The sequence below is a fragment of the Rattus norvegicus genome, chromosome 2 (genome assembly GCF_021556685.1).
Source record: "Rattus norvegicus strain SHRSP/BbbUtx chromosome 2, alternate assembly SHRSP_T2T, whole genome shotgun sequence".
Taxonomy (NCBI): domain Eukaryota; kingdom Metazoa; phylum Chordata; class Mammalia; order Rodentia; family Muridae; genus Rattus; species Rattus norvegicus.
Window position 1 is genome coordinate 220,240,744 of NC_141535.1, and position 21,588 is coordinate 220,262,331.

Below are 21,588 nucleotides of genomic sequence, written 5' to 3' on the forward strand. Positions count from 1 at the left end.
CCCTTAACTTCCTTTCCAACTTGGGCCTTGGCAGAATGGCTCCCTCAAAGAAGGGTGGTAAGAAGAATGACCATCCTTCCATCAACAAGGTGGTGACCCGAGAATACACCATCAACATTCATAAGCGCATCCATGGAGTGGGCTTCAAGAAGCGTGCTCCTCGGGCACTCAAAGAAATTTGGAAATTTGCCATGAAGGAAATGGGGACTCCAGATGTGCACATAGATACCAGGCTCAATAAAGCCATCTGGGCCAAGGGAATAAGGAATATTCCGTACCGCATCAGCTACTCGTGGCAGAAAGAGGACAGATTCCTTGGAAACTTGTGTTATCTCCTATAACTTGTTATAATTAATGCATTTAACATCAGTCATTTTCACCTCCTTTAATAAACAGGTAATCATAAGATTCTAGCAGGTTCCCCACCCTGACCCCATAATCTCTTATGTCTGTGACCTGATATGACGAGCTAGGTTCCATAGCGGGACCAGCAAGGAAGTCTGGCCTGACTCTTTTATGAGTCTGAATGTCTCAATGTAGTCACACACTGAACACCAGAGACAGGACACCTCCTTATGCCTGAGCAGCTCACTGGGACAGTAGCATTATCCTGACAGATTACATCCCAAGTTACCTGGAGTCCTTTGGATTCCTTAATGAAGGTTGAGGTGGCCTGGCTAACCAACTCCACTTTGGATTGTATGTGAGGTGCATCAGACATGTAAGTAAATGGTGCCGATGTCCCTATATCTACCCCAGAAGGGGAAGACTGCTTTGTGAGGTGAAGGTTTTTAACGTGCCATTTCTAAGAGTAAGTGTGAGAGTATGTATGCCGGTAATCCGGTAATCCGGCAATCCGGTAATCCGGTAATCCGGTAATCCGGCAATCCGGCAATCCGGAGGGGTAGTCAGGAGGAAGGAGGAAGTGGAGGAAACATTGGAGAACAAGGGAGAGGTGGGAGCAGAGTTGCCAGGTGGGGGCTTGGGTGGTGGAGGAGATGTTTGAGGTTGAGCAGGGGCTTGAACGTGCACAAAAGAGGGATCATCAGAGATCGGATCTGGGGCTCAGTTTAGGGGAAATTTGGTTGGGGAAAGAGAATCTAATGAGGCAAAACAGGACACCCCCCCCCAGCATCCCTTACAGCTGAGGATAATGGGAGAAGACACAAAGGCTTCAGACACAAAGGCTGAGTATAAAATATCTGAGTCCTTACCTAAATCACAAGGTATTTAATTATGGGATGCAATCAGAGTTTATTGTGCCTGGAGGTAGCTAGCATTCTAGATCAGGTAGAGGATAAAAAGAACGAATTTTGTTACAAATGAAAGTAAGTGTTGGGCTGGGGAGAATGCTGAGAGGTTAAGGGCACTGGCTGCTCTTCCAGAGGTCTCAGGTTCAATTCCCAGCACCGGCGTGACCACTCACAATAGTCGTGACTCCACTACCAGGAGATCTGACATCCACACACAGACAAGCATCAGACAAAACTCCAATGCACATAAAGATAAATGAACCTAAGAGAAGAATAGAGAAAGAAAAGAAGCGTTTTCTTTGTGAGACTGTGAGGAGAAAATGTATAGATAAAATAAAAGATGGGTCAGATGAAATAAAAGTATGTTCTCCCCATGGGTCTTACAAGAGGTGTGTCCTTCACCCAGAATGCATCCCTTGAGAGCAAAGGCCTCCCTAGTGTGGGGATGGGTAAAAGGGGAAGCTTGGTCTCATCACACTGGCTTGTCTGCAACCTGCTCTATCTGGTTCCGCTCAGAAGCCAAACCTGTTTGGTTAGTCAGGCCAGACCAACCTCAAATGGAAAGCTTCCAAACCAAAAAATGGCCACTAATCAGTCACGAGAAGAAAAAGAGAGGCTTGCTGCCTTGGAGGGAGCAAAAACCTGGCCGGACCAAGAGAGTGGTGGACATGTATACCATCAACCACACGCTATACTCCTCAGATGCTAGGGAGGAGTGAAGGAGGAGGATGCTGGTGGAGAAGAGAGATGGGAAAGGGCAGAGTCCTAACAACACATGTTGACTTATCTTCTCAAGCTCTTTCTGCTACCCACACTGCCCATAGAGTAGGCTTGCAGAACACCAAAGTGGCCCCTTCCCCTTAAAGAATACAGGAAGCTGACCTCCTCTTCCCAGGGTTTACAAGCCCTGCCAAAGCATAACCTTGCCCAGAGTCTTTCGGTGGCAAACAAGTTAGGCTTTCACAGATGCCTGGAAAGAGCTCCTGGGTTTGTGCCTTTACAAGCAACACAACCCCACAGTCACAGGCAGAAGGACTCTCGAGTCTTACTGGAGAAGCAAAGACCCAGTCAAAGCCTTCAGAGTCTTATCAGATAACCAGCCACGAGGTCCAGAGACAAGATTTACCAAGCAAGGCAAAGAGAGAGCTTCTTATATGGGTCGCCAAAATGTCATGCCAAAAGTGATTGTGACAAGCCAAAGGGGAAGAGGTTAAAAAACATTACTTAACAGAACAAAACAGATATGGAGAGATTTATTGTGGAAAACTTATGGCTACAGATATGGCTTTGCTGATGGCGAATGCCTGTTGCCAAGTCCGATACATAAGTTCAGTCTCTGGGACACATGGGGGAAGGAAAGAACTGACTCCCATCAGATGTCCTCTGACCCCCACACATGCACCTGGAAAACACACACACACACACACACACACGCACACACAGATACACACACACACACGCACAGACATACACACACAGACACACACACACACATACACGCACACACACGCACACACATGCACACACACACACACACACACACACACACACACACACACACACCACACAGTTCCAGGGACTTTCTGGCAAACCAGTGTAGCTGAATGAGAGAGCTAGACATTCAGAAGCAGAGTATATAAAAAATAAATAAAATAAAATAAAGATGGAGAGTGAGGGAGGGAGATGAACAGCATTGACCCCTGGTCTCCTTGGCACAAACACCTTCACACCCACGAGTGCATATAGATGTGTGGACACGCACAGAAAGAATTTTTTTTAATTGAAGAAAATATGCTACAAAGATGTATGACTGGTTCTCAGAAAGAAAAACAATCCTTTTGGGAGAGCATGGGAGTGTTCATGCAGAGGTAAGGGAAGTTGCTTTTGGTTTTGGGTGGGTTCACATCCGGACAAATGAGTGGGCATAGCATGTCCAGTAGGAAGCTTACAGACCTGGTTCTTCTTTCTCCTTTCTTTAAATTGAGTTTATTTCAGTCTTCCTGTAAGTATATATTGTATATGGGGCATATCCCCCATCCCTGCAAGCTGTTCCTTTTCCATGCCCCCTCCTGTTAGATCCCCATTGCCGTCCTACACGGTTTTATCTCTGTTTTCCTGTCACATATACAGTCAGTTTTATACAAAAATCTGGAAGCCACAAAGAAAATAGCCAATATTTGCTTTCCTGACACTTGCTTTCCTGACAAATTCACTGAGTGAGATCTCGAGTTGCATCTATTTTTCTGCAAATGACGTAGACTCATTCTTACCTGGGGTAGAAAGCAATTGCATCGTGCATACAATTCATGGTTGTTGTTGTTGTTGTTTTTAATCTGTTCCTCTCACGGGGCACCTGGGCCAGCTCCATGCACGTTTCTTTCTTGAGGCTGACTGACCATTTGAGATAAGGTTATTAGGAGATAGTTTCTAGATGCTTCTCCAATACATTGCAAGTAACTGGAGCGAGACTCCAAGTGCTCAGAGGGGGAATAGTTGCTTTTATTTTTGGTCTTTTTGTCTTCTGTCTGTCCATCCATCCTTCTGTCCATCTATCTACCTACCCTCCAGCCAGCCAAGTCTCTATCTTCTATCATCTATTTCCTCCCTCCTTCTCTCCCTTCTTTTCAAACCCAAGAGCCAAACCTTCAACAATCGCTCCCATGATTCCCTCATCAGGCACCTGCGTACAGCATGACCCGACCGCCCCAAGTCTGTGGGTGGCTGGAGACATCCTATCACTACAGTGATGGATAAAATGGGATTGGTAGAGGGAGCTTGCATAACCCTGAATGTTGACAGGGACCTGAACTGGCCCTGGGGTCCAAAGAGATCTTTGCTTATCTCTTCACTTGCTCTGACTTCTCCCGTCCTTTATTACCCGCCTTAAGAGTTCAACTTGTCCATTACTTTAACTGTGACCATGCCCTAGCTTCTACACTCAAAGATCTCCATGTTGAAAGTGTGAGAAGGGGTTGGGGATTTAGCTCAGCGGTAGAGAGCTTGCCGAGCGAGCGCAAGGCCCTGGGTTCGGTCCCCAGCTCCGAAAAAAAAAGGAAAAAAAAAGGTGTGAGAAAATGCAAATTAATCTAGCCACAAACAGATGTGAAGGTAAAAATAGACATTTTGAAATGACAAATTAAATTCCGTTACATAAGTTTCTCTTGAGTCACTACTGATTCTTTAAATGTGTAGTCTAAAGTGGAAATTTCTGGATTCTTTTTGGAGATTTGGTTGTGTCATGTGATATTTTTCTGGATACCCTCTCATGAGAGGATGTTTTGCTGAGAACAAACATGTGCTGTTTTTCTGGAAGCTGCCTGGGAAGGGCACATGTGGCGCTTTGCTACAGCAGATGCTTGGAAAGGGTGTAAGTACAACCCAACAGACAGTGGACGATGCTGTTGCATTGGTTCACATTGCCACTCTTTGCTGGTCTTTGTCTGTCATGACTTCATAGAGAGAAACACACCAAAGCACTTCTTGAGACTTCTGCTGACTGGGGCCAGTTGGTAGAGCCTTGAGGTTTCTTCTGTATAGAACTGCCATTGCTGATTCGAGAATGTTTGTTTGTGAGTGGATCGAGCTATTACTGCTGATTCGTGTGAACTCAACTGTTGATCAAAGACAAAGAAGATTGAATTCATCTGAAAGAACTATTTCTAAACAGGTCCACATCCTCCTTTTCCCTATTAACCTTTCCTTTCCACAACCTCTGGTGGATGGTGGGCTAGAAGGGAGGTTAAAGCATTTAAGAACCCTTATTAAAATAGGTTTTGAAAAATCTACCTACAGTAATCTGTGAAACAAAATATGTGATTCTATTTCGGTTTTCGTTTGCTTTTAAATTTGTATATGTATAAGGATTTTTTTTTTTTTAGATTTATTTATTATATATAAGTACACTGTAGCTGTCTTCAGATACACCAGAAGAGGGCATCAGATCTCTTTACAGATGGTTGTGAGCCACCATGTGGTTGCTGGGATTTGAACTCAGGACCTCTGGAAGAGCTGTCGGTGCTCTTAACCACTAAGCCATCTCTCCAGCCCATGTATAAGGATTTGCCTGGATGTCCTAGAACTTGCTCTGTAGACCAGGCTGGCCTCAAACTCAGAAATCTACCTGCCTCTGCTTCGATGGTGTTTGGATTAAAGGAGTGTGTGTCAGTACCTTTAGAAGGTGTTCGGAGGTGTCATTTGGTTTGGTTTTGTTTTATTTATTGTTTTCTCTTGTTTTTGTTTCTTTGTTTGTTGCTGTTTTTATTTTTCTGGACAGCCTTTCTCTAGATGTCCCTGGCTGTCCCAGAACTCATTCTGCAGACCAGGCTGGCCTCAAACTCAGAGATCCTCGTGCTTCTGCCTTCCTTGAGGCACTGCACAATTTTTCATCTTGATTTTAGAGATAGAATTTCAGTCCATGATCCTAGCCGCCTCAGACTGCTGACAGTTCCCTGCCCAGCCTTCGCCCTTCCAGGCATTAGGATTATGGCTATGAGAAAACACAATCCTGATATAAGGGTTTTCTTGATGAGCCACTGCCTGGCAATAGACAGAAACATGGGAGAGAAAGCGGGTGGTTGGGGAAGGAAAAGAAAGAGGGGGACCTAAGAAGAGGGGAGAGGTAAACAAGTAAGAGAGAAAGACAAAGAGGTGTAATAATGAGACTGAAGGGAAGGCGGGTAATGGTGGGGAGGAGACCAAACCTGTTCTTTCATCAAAAACTCACTCACTCCTACGGTAGCATTCGTTACTTTGTGCATAAGGAGAAAGCAGCCTCTCATAGACTTATCACCTCCTAAAAGCCCTACTTCTCAATGTAACTTTGGGGGTCACATTTTCAACACTTGGATTTTGAGGGACACACTGAAGCCACAGTGACAGCTAACCCACCCAGCCAACCCAGCTACTAAAATAGAATGATGTACGGACTCTTTACAGTGTCATGGGCTTGGCCCAAGGGTATCTACCCCAAAAGAGGTAAGCAGTGGGCCATGAGGGTAAGAGGTTCAGAGGAAGTGGCACAAACAAGATTTGCAGTAAGAGAGGAACCTCTGGTACAACATTCCTTGTTGAGAAATTATATCGAAAGACATGACTTAGAACTGTCTCCTGGTGGCTCCTCTCTCTTTTTAAAATTCTCTCTCTCTCTCTCTCTCTCTCTCTCTCTCTCTCAAACACACACACACACACAGAGAGAGAGAGAGAGAGAGAGAGAGAGAGAGAGAGAGAGAGAGAGAGAGAGAGACTGCCCAACTATGCCAGGCGCAGACAACAACTTGTGGGAGTTGGTTCTTATCTTATGGTTCCCAGAGATCAAGCTCAGATAATTTTGACAGTAAGCACCTTTTATCCACTAAGCAATCTCTCTAGCCCCATGGCTCCTCCTCCTGGTTGTGGCTCTTTGGACAACTAGAAAAACAGTAGTTCACCGTGTCTCAGAATTCCGTCAGCTAGCACCTTACACATATTGTCTTACTTAATATTCACAACCGCTCCATGGCCTGGGCTGTGTTGATATTTCCAGGGCATGTGTAAAGAACAAGGAAGGATTAGGCGCCTCGTGTTTACACAGCCAGTAAAGGGAAGGCTTGACATGAAGCAACTTCTAGAAACAACACTTTAAGTCAGTATTAAGTTCTAGTTCTCCTGCCTCTACTAATGTCTCTAGAAATGAGGTCAGCATGGTGCCTGGGATGAAAGCCAGGTACATGACCCATGCTGTTGTTCTCTCAGAACTGATGGAGGCATAGGGCAAAATCCAGGCCAACCTTTCCATCGATGAAGACATTGTGAGTGCTGGGGTGCTTGTGTGGCTTATGAAAGGGATTTCGTTCTTGTGTCTTTGTCCATTTAGAGGGATGCAAAGCCTCCTACTTGTAGATTATTCACTAATGATAACAACCCAAAGATCAATAAGTCAGCCAGGTGTCAGCTGTTAACCAAGGGAACATCTCCTATCTGTCCATCTTCAGAGCTTGGAGACTAATCTAGATCATTAGATCCATGAGTTACACAAATATGTGTCCTTAAATAAAATAAGCAAACAAAACTCACTTTTTAATTTAAAGTTACTCCCGTTTTATGTGTAGGGATACCTGTGTGTACAAAGGTAAGACTTGTACATCATGCGCAGGCCTCGTGTCTAGGGACGCCAGAAGAGGGGTTGCGATCCCCTCGAACTGGAGTTACAGATGGCGGTGAGCCATCCAGGTCAGTGCTAGGAACAAAAAGCAGATTCCCTGCAAGAGCAGCAAGTCTCTTAATAGTTGAACTATTGGGGTTGGGGATTTAGCTCAGTGGTAGAGCGCTTGCCTAGCAAGCACAAGGCCCTGGGTTCGGTCCCCAGCTCCGAAAAAAAAAATAGTTGAACTATTTCTCCAGCCTCAAACTCACAGTTTTATTGTAAATTAAGATAACACAATTAAATGACCTTTTTTTTCTATACTGGTGATTTCCCTGAACTAGGGCCTCATGCATGCTAGTCAGGGGCTTTGCCACCAAGCTATGTCAGCTGCTGTATGTTAAGCTCTTATTAGGAGACAAGGCCTCAACCGCTGGCCAGTTTTTGGTTTGTTTTTGTTTTTGAGATGGGGTAAAAGCTGGCCTGGAATTTCAGATTATCCTGCACATACACTTTCTGAGTACTGCGATCTCAGGCGTAAGTTTTATGTGGTGCCTGAGGCAGAAGCTAGGACCTTTTGAATGGAAAAACCTCCACTCTATCCACTGAACCCCAGAGCCCCTGCCGACCTCAGCCACAGAACCATGAGGGTTACAGACCTACGGTACCGGAACCGGCTTTGGTATACACGTTTGTTTTAAGGGGTGAGGCGAGGATACCATTCACACAGTGTCCCTGAGTCCACTCACCAGTTGGATGACCTGGGTGAAATATTTGTCTCTCTGAGCCTCAGTAACAGCATCTACCTTGTAAAGTGGTTACAAGGATTAAATGTGCGATTATTTGTGAAAACACACACACAAAAAGCAATTTCTAACCTGAAGAAAACAGCACCCTTCAAAGACATGGAGGTGCAGTTATGAGAAGTGTTAGGATTTGGATTGGAAAAGTCCCCAGAGCTTGGTGGATTTAAAGGTTGGCTCCTACCCCTTGGTGCTGCTAGGCAGTGGCAGAGTTTCCGAGCAGATGGGCCCAGGGAAGAGGTCAGTGGGATGTGCCTCTGCAGCCTGTAGTTGGTCCCCTGCTTTCTTTCTTGGTCCCCTTCCATTCTTACTCTATTGCTCTGGCTATCATGACGGGGGGAGTCTTGTTCCTTCACACTTGTGTTAGCCACCATGATGCTCTCTCTGTCTTGCTCCGGGCCCAGAAGCAACAGTCAAATGACCTCAGACTAAATACTCTGCAACAGGAAGCCAAAAGACCACTTCCCTCCTTGACGTTGACTTCCCTTAGTTTGTCCCAGCTCTGGAAAGCTTATTGTCACAGCAACAGTCACCATGCACTAGATACAGGGAGTGTGCCACATGCTTTGTACGCAGTCCCGTGCACATAGAAATATGGAAATATCTCCACCAATGGTGCATCCCACGCACAAGGTTGTCTTGTAAGATTGTAATGAAAGCTGGACATGGTGGCGTATGCTTGTCATCCCAGCATTCAGGAGGCTAAGGCAAGAGGATTGTGAGTTCAAGGCTTCAAAATAAATGAATAATCCAGTATTATAGCTTGTCCTTGTTCCTGTTAACTTTTGACACAATACCAAACACCGGAGACGTAGGGAATGGCCGACTCTTGGCTCACGGTTTTTGGACTTTTTTGTCTATGAGGGTTTGGTCTTACGGCTTTAGGACTGTGGCTGCATCATCACCAGTGCAAAGCTGCTCATCTCATTTCACTCACATAAAAGGAGAGTGAGGAGGGGCCTAGAATCACACAGCCACTTTCATGGGCAGCAAACACCCCCAAGGAACCAAAGGCCTCCCACAAGGCTCTTAAAGGTTCTGCCATGACTGCTGCCCCAGTAAGGCCCAAACATGTAGCCCTGGCAGAGGTGGATGTTCAAAATGCAAACTGCGGCCTGAGAAACCCTGGCCCTCTACCCTGGGTAGCCCTCCAGCTCAGAGCTCGCCATGCTGCTCCCAAGTTGTGGGGGCACCGGTGTCAATGCCTGTTGTGCCGGCAGCCATGAACATACTCAGGGCTCTGTAAAGACGGCAGACAGCAGTCACTGGATTATGTATTCATCACATCTGCTTCTCTTTTCTTCCTTCCTTTCTTTCTTAAGAATTTATTTGTTTATATTTATGTCTGGATCTGCTTGCATGACCCTCAGGGAGTCAGAGGGCTTCCTCCCCTGGAACTGAAGTTAAAAGTAGTTGTGATCCGATGTGGGTGCTGGGAACTGAACCCAGTCCTCTGCAAGAACTTCAGTGCTCTAACCACTGGCCCATCTCTCCAGCCTCTCACATCCTGCTTTTATAGCTGCTTTAGAGTGTACACTTCTGCTTATAAATTTACTGTAAATGAGTATGTCATGCCAGGCTGTAGTTGAATTTCAGTTCATGTTCTTTTGTTCATCATCCCCTAAGGGCAACAGTCTATCACACATACATACATACATACATACATACATACACACATACATGCATGCATACATACACACATACATGCATGCATACATACATACACACATACATGCATGCATATATACATAATACATGTATACATAAATAATATATCTATATGTACAGATATATAATGTTTATGAATTCCCAAAGGTTCTTTCTGTTATTGATTTCATAACAATATAACTAGAAATACTACTTGATATGACTTCAATCTTCTTGGATTTCCGGAGGCTTGTCTTCTGTCCCAATATTGGGTCTGTATGTGAGAATATTTGATACCTGCTAGAACTCTACAACTGTGGGATGGGAGGTTTTATGTGTCCTTAGGATCATGTTCTAACGTGACATTGGAATCCAGCATCCTTCGCATATGTTCTGTCGGAATGATATAACCATTGTGGGAAGTGGGTTACTGAAGTCGCCTACTATGTGCTGTCCATGTTTCTACCATGTTTCTCTGTGTCCTTCTTTTGTCTTACATGTTCAGGGGCTCCAGTTTAGGCTCCTGTGTGTTTGCATGTGTTGTATCAACCTGATCGACTGGATCTTTCATCACTAATTAATGACTATCTTTTGTCTCTAAGAATTTAATTTAATTTAATTGCCAGACTTGTTTACAGTAATTTGTTCTCTCTTTCTTTGTGTGTGTGTGTGTGTGTGTGTGTGTGTGTGTGTGTGTGAGCGCGCGTGCATGCACATTCGTGAGCGCATACACACTTGTGCCATGGCATGCATATCAAAGGCCAGCTTGTGGGATTTGGTTCAACTCCGTGTGCCACGCTTGGCAGCAAGCTCTTTTAGTCACTGCACCGTTTCACTCCAGCACTCTTTGATGTGAAGCTCATTTTATCTCATTTAAGTTTATATTCTCTTTTAAAAATGGAATATCTTCTGTCTTTCACTGTCTTATTTATTTAGTGCCTGTGTGCTACAGTGTGCGCGTATCTATCAAAGGACTGCGTGTAGGAGTTGGCTCTCTCCTTCCAGTGTGTGCTTCTTGGGACGAGCTCAGAGCACTGGGTGTGGTAGCAGCTGCCTTTACTCACTGAGCCATCTTGTTGACCTCTACCCTTACCCTTTGTTTTCAATTTACTGCATTATTAACACTGAACTGGGTCTCTTACACAATTGGATTCTGTTGTCCATAATAAAGTTCTTTAAATTTAACTTCTCACTTCTCTCTCTCTCTCTCTCTCTCTCTCTCTCTCTCTCTCTGAGAGACAGACAGACAGACAGACGGACAGACACAGAGAATGTGTGAGTGTGGCATATGTGGTATGTGTGCACATGTATGTGCAGGTATACTTTCCTACGTGCCCACATTGAGGAAACTCGCTACGGTAAAAATAAAAACAAAAAGACAGAACCGGTTCCCGCATGTACCCTGGCGGTTGCTAGTTCCACCTCCAACGGGCCACTGGAACTAACGCTAATTCACCTCAGATTAGTATCTCTCCAGGCGGCTCTCTGATAGCCTCGAACTCTCTGGTTCCAGCTACCTGGGAAAATCAAGACTCAACAAACTGTAACCCAACGATCAGATTTACATGTTAAATTCTCAATTCATAATACATCTACACAATAAACTTACAATCAATTGATAAGGATATAAACTGCCCGCCTAGATAAGATATAATTTGCCCATCTAGACAACACAAAATCCTGTACACATTCATCCCTTAAGAATAGTCATAACCTGTAATATCTGCAGAGAGGAATCTTAATATCTGCCACCATGTTCTCTTGGCTGCCTCCTTGTTCCAGCCTCTTCTGTCTCTCTAAAACTTTTCTCCTGCCCATCCTTCCTTCTTGTCTGACGACAGGCCTCGTTCTATCCCGAACCTCCCTTCACCTGCATAACAACATCAACCTACAGAAACTAGGATGGGGTGTAGACTGACTGTAACGGCTATTCCTGGTTGTCAACTTGACTATATCTGGAATGAACTCCAATCCAGAATTGGAAGGCTCACCTGTGATCCAGATCTTGAGGCTGGGAGATACAAGTTTCTGACCTGGATCTTGGCATGGAGATCTTGAGGCAAAGTGGCTATGAATCCCAGGAGACTAAGGCAAGGAGGTCTCTGAGTTCAAGATCACTGGGACAAAGCAAATCCCAGATCCAGGTAAGGTGGTACACACTGTTAATCTGGGCCACACCTTGTGCTGGAGACCTACATAAGGACATTGGAAGAAGGACGATTTTCTCTTCTTCACCTGCTTGCCTTGTAGGATTGAGCAACTGCTAGATCCTTGGATTTCCATTCACAGTTACTGCTGACCATTGGGGAATTGGACTGTAGACTGTAAGTCATCAACAAATTCCCTTACTGTATAGAGACTACCCATAAGTTCTGTGACTCTAGAGAACCCTGACTAATATAGCGGGCGACCCTACTCTATTACCCTCTCACATCTTCTATTTTTTTTCCTTTTCTTTTTTTCGGAGCTGGGGACTGAACTCAGGGCCTTGCGCTTGCTAGGCAAGTGCTCTACCACTGAGCTAAATCCCCAACCCCTTCACATCTTCTTTTGAGATAGTGTTTCTAATTGAACCTCAGCTAGGCTGGTAGGCAGCAAGCCACAAGCAATTCTTTTATGTCTATACCCTACAGCACTGGAAATATAGGCACCTCCACACACATACACACACACACACACACACACACACACACACACACACACACACACACCCCACTGCCTAGAATTTTACATGGATGCTTAGATCACAACTTAGGTCCTGATGCTTGCTTGGCAAGTGCTCTCCCAAGTGTTGAGCCATTTCCAATTCCAGACTTCAACTGTTTAACCCATACTTTCGAGAAACCCTTTTGATACCTATTTCTACATGCAAATATAGTATTACATAACTGTTTACACTCCTATTTCCATGAAACATCTTATATTTTATATTTACCCCAATCTCCTCTGAAATCAATAAGGAAGCTTATTGATATGACTGTCAGGGTTTAGATTTGCAGAGTTATTGGAGTTCAGCCCCCAGCAGGTGGTGCTCTTGTGGGAAGTTAGGAGGTGGGTCTATACTGGCTGGTTTTGTGTGTCCACTTGATACAAGCTGTAATTATCATAGAGAAAGGAGCCTCCATTGAGGAAATGCCTCCATGAGACCCAGCTGTAAGGCATTTTCTCAACTAGTGATCAAGGGGGGAGGGACCAGCCCATTGTGGGTGGTGCCATCCCTGGGCTGGTGGTCTTGGGTTCTATAAGAGAGCAAGCTAAGCAAGCCAGGGGGAGCAATCCAGTAAGTATCATCCCTCCATGGCCTCTGCATCAGCTCCTGCTTCCTGACCTGCTTGAGTTCCAGTCCTGACTTCCTTTGGTGATGAACAGCAGTGTGGAAGTGTAAGCTGAATAAACCCTTTCCTCCCCACCTTGCTTCTTGGTCATGATGCTTGTGCAGGAATAGAAACCCTGACTAAGACAGGGTCCAAACTTACACAAGCAGTTCACTAAGGGCAGGTTCTGGAACTCCCTTTGGTAACTCAGGCTGGCCTCAAACTCACAGAGATCCACTTTCCTCCCTGCCAAGTGCTAGGATTAGAGGCATGTGCCATCACTGCCCAGTTCCCTTTCTCCTTATCCTCTGTGGCCTGAAGGAGCTTACCCACCACCCACTCACATAGCCACAAGTCCAGGGACCAAGTAGCCACAGAATGAATCACTTGGAGCCATGAGCCAAGAGAATTCTTTCTTCCTGCTGTTTAGACCAGCCATTCTGTCACAGAATTATAAAAGCAAACTCACTCAACTATCTTTAGGACGGGTTCAGTTGTATCTCTACCAATGTATATTGAGCAGGAGTATGGCAATTAGGGTCCAGCCTCATTGAGAGTTCACTCTGCCGATTAGGAGCTAGCTTGCACACTAGACACAAGGATGATGCTCCCAATTCACCTATGCAGTGACAACTGTAAAGTTTGTGCCACACGAGTGGGTAAAGGGTATATATAGTAATTATCCACAAGGGGTTTTTTAGTTTTGTTTTTTGAGACAGGGTATTATGTAACCTTGAACTCTGGTCCTTTTGTTTCTATCTCCCTTGTACTCGGATTACAGGCCCACAGCACCACATCTGGTTTTATGCAGTGTTGGGTGCCAGACCCTCTGCTTTATAGATGCTCCGTGGATTCGTTGCTTCCCTGTTGCTGTGATAAACACTGTGACCTTTCTTCATTCATTCATTCATTCATTCATTCATTCATTCATTCATTGTCTATACCTCTTCCTGCCTGCATATATGCCTATAGGCCAGAAGGGGGCACCAGATCTCATTATAGATGGTTTTGAGCCACTGAATGGTTGCTGGGAACTGAACTCTGGACTTCTGGAAGAGTAGCCAGTGCTTTTAACATCCGAGCCATCTCTCCAGATCACCGTGACCTTTCTTAAGAAGAAAGAGTTCCAGAAGAATAAATAAATCCATCATGCCAGGAGGCGGGTGCAAGAAATAGGCTTAGTGACAGGGACAGGAAGCTAACAGCTTGCACCATCAAATGCAAGTGTTAAGCAGAGAGCGAACCGGACCATGACAACTTCCTTTAGGTGGGCAGCACCTCCTGTACCTCCCTGAAACAGCGCCACCAACTGGTGACCAAGTATTCAGATGTCCGAAACTTTCTCATTTAAACCCACGACACCAACTGAACCACATCCCCAGCCTGTGACAAATGGAGCCAAGTACTTCATTAAGAAAAGATCAGGGGTTGGGGATTTAGCTCAGTGGCAGAGCGCTTGCCTAGGAAGCGCAAGGCCCTGGGTTCGGTCCCCAGCTCCGAAAAAAAGAAAAAAAAAAAAAGAAAAGATCAGCTGAGCATGGTGGCCAGCACAACTGTTAACGTGTGACGTCACCACGTGGAAGACTGGGGCAGAAGGAACGGGAGTTTGGGGTCAGCCTGAGCAAGCAAGGTCTTGCTTCAACAACAAAAAGTGGCTCAGAGTCGGGGAGAAGAAGGGGGAAAGGGAAGAAAACTTCATGTCTTTATTTATTCTTCTGTCATATGTCCTGATGTATCCTGACTGCAGTTTCCCCTTCTTCCTCTCCTCGCAGGGCCCACCCTGCACCCCATCTCCCCTCTCCCACACATTGACTCCTCCTTCTGAGAAGAAGACATTCCAGGCCTCCCAACGAAGCACAGCATATCACGTTGCAACGAGACTAGGCACACCCCTCATATTAAGGCTGGACGAGGCAACCCACTAGGAGGAAACAAATTTCAAAAGCAGGCAAAAGAGTCAGGGACAGGCCCTCTCCCACAGTTAGGAGTCCATAAGAACACCAAGATACACAACCATCCCATAGGTGCAGAGGACTTGGGTCAGACCCATACCAGTTCTCTGATCGTCAGTTCAGTTTCTGCGAGCCCCTGTGAGCCCTGGTTTGTTGATTCTGTGAGCCATTTTCTTGCGGTGTCCTTGACCACTCTACCTCCTACCACCACCCTTCTTCCCCCCTCTTCCTCAGGATTCCCTGAGCTCCACCTAATGTTTGGCCATGGTTCTCGAATTCTGCTCCCATCAGCAGCTGGATGAAGCTTCTCCAATGATGATGATGATGATGGTCCCAGCCTCCGGTCCACAAGGATAGTAGAGTATAAATAGGAATCATTTCATCAACTTTTTACTTTTACTTTTTTTAAATATTTAATTTATTTCCTTATTTGCCAGTCCTGCTTGCTTCTATCCTAGGTCTCTGGGCTGCCTGGTCTCTGGACTATCTAGCCTCCGATTCTTGGTCCTCCAGGCAGTGTCAGACGTGGGCTCCCTTCCACTGCTTGGATCTCAAGTTGGACCAGTCACTGGTTGGCCACTCTCACAAGTTTTATGTCACCTTTGTCCCAGCACACCTTACGGGCAGAACAGGTAGGTGGAGAGTTTTACGCTTAGTTGGTGTCTCAATCCCTCCACTGGAAGCCTTGTCAGGTTACAGAAGATGGCCAATTCAGGCTCCGCATCCCTAGATATACTGGTTTTCCCTAAAGTCACCTTCATCAATTCCTGGAAGTTCCAATCACACTCGTTTCTACCTTGCTCTTGAAATGCCCTCCAAACTCCAGTTGACTCTCTCTCGGTTCTCTCTCTCCCTCTCTCTCCTCTCCTCTTCTCTCCTCTCCTCCTCTCTCTCTCTCTCTCTCTCTCTCTCTCTCCCCATCCTCCAAGTAGTTTCTCCTGTTCCCATTCCCACCTGCCTCCAGTTCATCCACAAAATCTATTCTAGTTCCCACTCCCAGGGAGATCCATGTATCCCCTGCTTGAGCCCTCCTTGTTACTTAACGTCTCTGCGTCTGTGGCTGTCCAATGATCACCCTTTGCTTTACAGCTCATATCCACTCATAAGTGAGTACATTCTATGCTTGGCTTTATGGGTCTGAATCGCCTCACTCAGGATGATTTTTTTTCTAGTCCTGCCCATTTGCCTGTACATCTCATGATGTTATTCTCTTTTTAACAGCTGAGTAATACTCCACAACACCCTTCACGATAGCCACACATAATCTAAAACATCTTGGGGGTAACTCTAACCAAGAAAATCCAAGACCTGAATGACAAGAACTTCAAGTCTTTGAAGAAAGAAATTGAGGAAGATATCAGAAGATGGAAAGATTTCCCATGCTTATGGATCAGTGGGATTAATATAGTAAAAATGGTCATTTTATACCAAAAGCAATTCGTCAATTCAATGCGATCCCCATTAAAATTTCAACACAATTCTTTACAGTTCTTGAAAAACAATTCTCGGGATTGGGAATTTAGCTCAGTGGTAGAGCACTTGCCTAGCAAGTGCAAGGCCCTGGGTTCGATCCTCAGCTCCGAAAAACAAAAACAAAAACAAAAACAAAAACAAAAAAAAAAGAAAAGAAAAACAATTCTCAACTTCATATGAAAAAACATACAGCTAAAACAATAGAAGAACTTCCAGAGGGGCTCACCATCCATGATTTCTGTACCACAAAGCTATAGTTACAAAAACTTAAATTGGCATAAAAACTGACAAGTTTATTAATGGAATTGAATCAAAGATTCAGACATATTCCACACAACTATGGACACATGATTTTTGATAAAGAAGCCAGGTATATACAATGGAAAAAAGAAAACCTCTTGAACAAAGGTGCCAGTCTAACTAGATGTGGGAAGTGGAAGAATCCAAACAGATCCGTATCGATTGCCCTGCACAAAACTCAAGTCCAAGTGAATCAAAGACCTCAACAGAAAACCAGATGCACTGAACCTGGTAGAAAATAGCCTTGAGCACATTGGCACAGGAGACAGCTTCCCGAACAAAGCAGAACACAGACTCAGGCACTAAGATCAACGATTGATAAATGGGACCTCATGAAACTGAAAAGCTTTTGCAAGACAAAGTACACTGTCGATAGGACAAAACAGCGACGTACAGAATAGGGAAAGATTTTCTCCACTTCCGTCACAGCTGATAGAGGGCTAATATCCCAAATATATAAAGAACCCAAGAAACTAGACAGCAACGAGCCAAATGTACAGCCAAAATGGGGTACAGATTCAAACAGAAATCTCAACAGAGGAATCTCAAATGGCTGAGAACCACTTAAAGAACTGTTTTGACATCTTAAGCCATTAGGGAGATGCAAATCAAAAGGACTCCGAGATTCTATCTCGCACCTGTCAAAATGGCTAAGATCAATAACACAAGTGACAGCTCATACTGGGGAGGATGTGGAGCAAAGGGAAAACACCCCTACATTGCTGTTGGGAGAGCAAACCTGTACAGCCACTTTGGAAATCAATATGGCAGTTTCTCATCGGTGTCCCACTTTGGGCATCCACACAAAGGGCATCCTACCCACCCCACCACAAAGACATCTACTTATCTATGTTCACAGCAGCTTCATTCATAAAGCAAAGAAAACTTTAAATCACTCACACTTCAAGTCCAGGCAGTCCCTCCTCGTTCCTATGGGTTACAATTCGGTGGAGAGGCAGAGGTGGGGACAGCTGCTTGGAGGAAGGCCTAAGCGTGGGAGGTAGACTCATTTTGTTAACACCCACTTTGAGAAACTAGCTCACTCCACACAGCCAACGCTAATCCCCTCCATAATGGGGCCTCACAATCTAATCCAATAGGCCTGCCTCTTACAGGCTCCCTCACCTCTCAACACCACCACCCTGGGGATTAAGTGTCCAACCCATGAACTTTTGCCACGAATTCAAGACATATCAAACAAGGGGAGAGATGTCCCGAGAAACAAATCAAGATTAGAGGCCTGACCCAAGCAGGCAGAAAACTGGACAATTCTTATCATTCTCAAGCTTCTTTTCTCACCTATTAAATGGAAATCAAAAGCCTTATCTTGGGACTGGAGAAAGGACTCAGAAGTTAGGAGCGCTCACTACATCTGCAAAAGGTGAGGTTTTGGTTCCCGGAAACAACATGGCTGGTCACGACCATCTGTAATTCTTCTTCTGGGGGATCCTACACCTTCTTCTGATCTCCCTGGGTACCAGGCACATGCCTGGTGCACGTGCAGACATGTGATACAATGTACGCCGTGCACACAAAATTGTCAAAGGAATAAAATAAAACGTCTTTTAAAAAGTCTTCCCTCGGGCTGGAGAGATGGCTCAGTGGTTAAGAGCACCCGACTACTCTTCCAGAGGTCCTGAGTTCAATTTCCAGCAACCACATGGTGGCTCACAACCATCTGTAAAGAGATCCGATGCCCTCTTCTGGTGTGTCTGAAGACAGCTACAGTGTACTTATATATAATAAATAAATAAATCTTTAAAAAAAATAAAATAAAAAGTCTTCCCTCATGAAGTTGTTACAAAAATGTCTAAATAATACTTAAAGTCAATGTAGAAGGTATATTAGACAGGACATATAACATTTTTATTGTTTCTCTTAAGGTTAATATGTATTTTCTTTAATGATTATCTCACTGGAGACTTTTGTTTTTGTTTTTCAAGACAGGGTTTCTCCATGTAGCCCTGGCTGTCCTGAAACTCTCTCCGTAGACCAGGCTGGCTTCTAAGTCACAGAGATTCTCCTGCTTCTGCTTCTGCTTCCTGAGTGCTGGGATTAAGGGTGTGTGGCCCCACTGTCAGGTTTAAGATGCTGTTTTAACATTTTTCTTTTTATTCATTTGTTGGGATGATAAAAAAAATGTCTTCTCAATTTATAGATATTTTTTATTTATTTAAGACATCTAGTTCTCTGCCACATGACTTAAAAATATCTTATTCTCTAGCAAAAATTTTGTGGCCTCTAATAAGCCTATTTGTTGACTATCACAGTCCCAGAGTTAAATTAGATGTAGAAGCTACTCTAGGGCAACAGAGACCAGCCCTACACAGAGTTAAAAAAGAAAACCTCTTAGTTGGGCATGTTGACATATGCCCTAATCCTAGTTCTGGGCCAGCCTGGTCTACAGAGTGGGTTCCAGGACAGCCAGGACTATATACACAAAGAAACTCTGTTTGGAAAACAAATAAACAAACCAAAAAAGGAAGAAGAAAATAAAGGGAAAAAATTCCCCCTCCCCAAAAAGATAGCCTCTTTAGAAATGTCCGGTTGGCCAATGGTCCCCTGAACAATATGAATAGGAAAGAAACACAGGTAGACTATGTTCAGTTGTCTAAAGTAAGGGGAGTTGCCTCTTTGGGGATCACCAGGCATGTTCTCTGGATGGGGAAAGGGAGGAGGAATCATGTGTACAGGAGTGTCCAAACTCTGACTTTATAACTAAAGAGCTGAGAGTTCTTAGGAATGCTGCTATGTGTCACCATGTTGGAATGACACTGGAATCATTCATAAGCAGAAACCAGAAGGAAGGAGGGATCCTGCAAAGCTATAACCGATGGATTGGGTTGTAGTTTTACTGCAATAAGAATGTTGCCTTATTTAGAGGAAAGCCACTGCAGACATAACTGCAAAAGAATTACCCAACAAGCACAAGACTATAAAGGATAGGAGAAGGTGACACGTGGAGATGGAGAAGCTAAATCTGAAGACAAGACAGTGTCAATAAGGCAGGAATACCAGATGGCTGGCAGCCACCAAATGTTAGGAGTCAGGAATGGGATGGTTCCCTAACACAGGCTCCAGAGGGAAACCACCCCACTGACCCTTGATCTCAGACTTGGAGGTTCTCGACTTTTTATCCCATTCATCTGCCATGTTTGTGGTTTGAAAGCGGTAGGAAGCAGAATGGAGTCACTTGTGTCACCGTCTAGCAAAAATAAGCAGAAGAAGGCAGATTGCGAAGGAAGGAAACCTCCACACATGCGTCTGTGCACAAGAACTGCCACTATGTGTGCAGCCTTCTACAAAGCCCACAGCAACTTGACACAGAAAACATGAACGTGAGGACATCTGCCCAGTAAGGGCTTATTCAACCATAGACTCATGTCACCTACTTACTGAGTCCTGTAACCAAAGAGGATCGTTTCAAACCATATGGAACTCTCCTCACCACCTTGGAAACCCTTAACTTTCTGAATATACCCGTAGTTTCCCTACAACACCCCGACTCTTCAACCCACATTAAACACATATCTTTGGCAAATTTCTCTTGTTTAGCTTAGCCATAGCCAGGCATCCTTAGATAATGTCTCAATCAGAGGTCATATTATATGCAAGCAAACCCATAATGTCCGACATAGGCCAAATGAGTCAAGAGTGGCGACAGCTGAATCCAGAAGAGCTGTGCCAACAAAAACTTCACGAGTTTAGGAACCAAAAGAAGGAGGTCTTTGTGACCAGGGAAGGCTTTGGGTAAAGTGTACCTCGGAGGAACCCACAAAATGGACTGAATCTACAGGCAGAAATGGGAGGCAGAGTCAAGAGGGAAGGAGATTCCAAGCAGAGGATGACAGGGAAGCAAAGTCAGAGGGAGGAAAAGCGTGGGTTGCTCTGAGATGCCAAGTCGCCCAGCTTGGTTCCTTGTTAGAAGTTCCCAGGTGCAACATATGCACATTAAAATGTACTCCTGTGCTAGATAAAGTCTGAGCTAGCAGCAACACCATCCCTCTGAGTTCCGTTTCGTCTTTCTTTCTTTCTTTTTTTTTTTTTTTTTTTGGTTCTTTTTTTCGGAGCTGGGGACCGAACCCAGGGCCTTGTGCTTCCTAGGCAAGCGCTCTACTACTGAGTTAAATCCCCAACCTCCCGTTTCGTCTTTCTTAAGATATAGATATGGAAATTAAAGAATTCATTTATGTTCCCTAAGGTCAAAAAGCTAGGTATGTAATAGAGATGAGACTAAATTCTGAATCTTTTGTGGAACAGCCTGTGTGTGTGTGTGTGTGTGTGTGTGTGTGTGTGTGTGTGTGTGTACAGAGAATTTCAGAGAATTTCGATGGGCTGGTGAGGTTGCATAGCCGGCAAAAGCAATCAGTGCTCAAGCCCAATTCCTGGGACCAAAGTAAGGGTGAAAGGAAAGAACTGACTCCTCAAAGTTGCCCTCAGACCTACACACACACACACACACACACACACACACACACACACACACACACACACACACACCATGAACCACTCACAAAATAATAACAGCTTAATATTTTCAAGAAAATAAATAGGTTCAATTTTCTTTTTTAAAGATGTATTTGTTTATTTAATGTACACAAGGGCTCCATCTGCATATACACCTACACGCCAGAAGAGGGCATCAGATCACACTATAGATGGTTGTGAGCCACCATGAATCTGGTTGTTGGGGATTGAACTCAGGACCTCTGGAAAAACAAACTGTGC

General features: G+C 44.6%; 1 pseudogene; it reads left to right on the top strand.

Moving 5' to 3' along the window:
- Nucleotides 1-35: 35 nt before the first annotated feature.
- LOC147996540 (large ribosomal subunit protein eL31 pseudogene) lies at nucleotides 36-341 on the top strand (annotated as a pseudogene).
- Nucleotides 342-21,588: the final 21,247 nt, after the last annotated feature.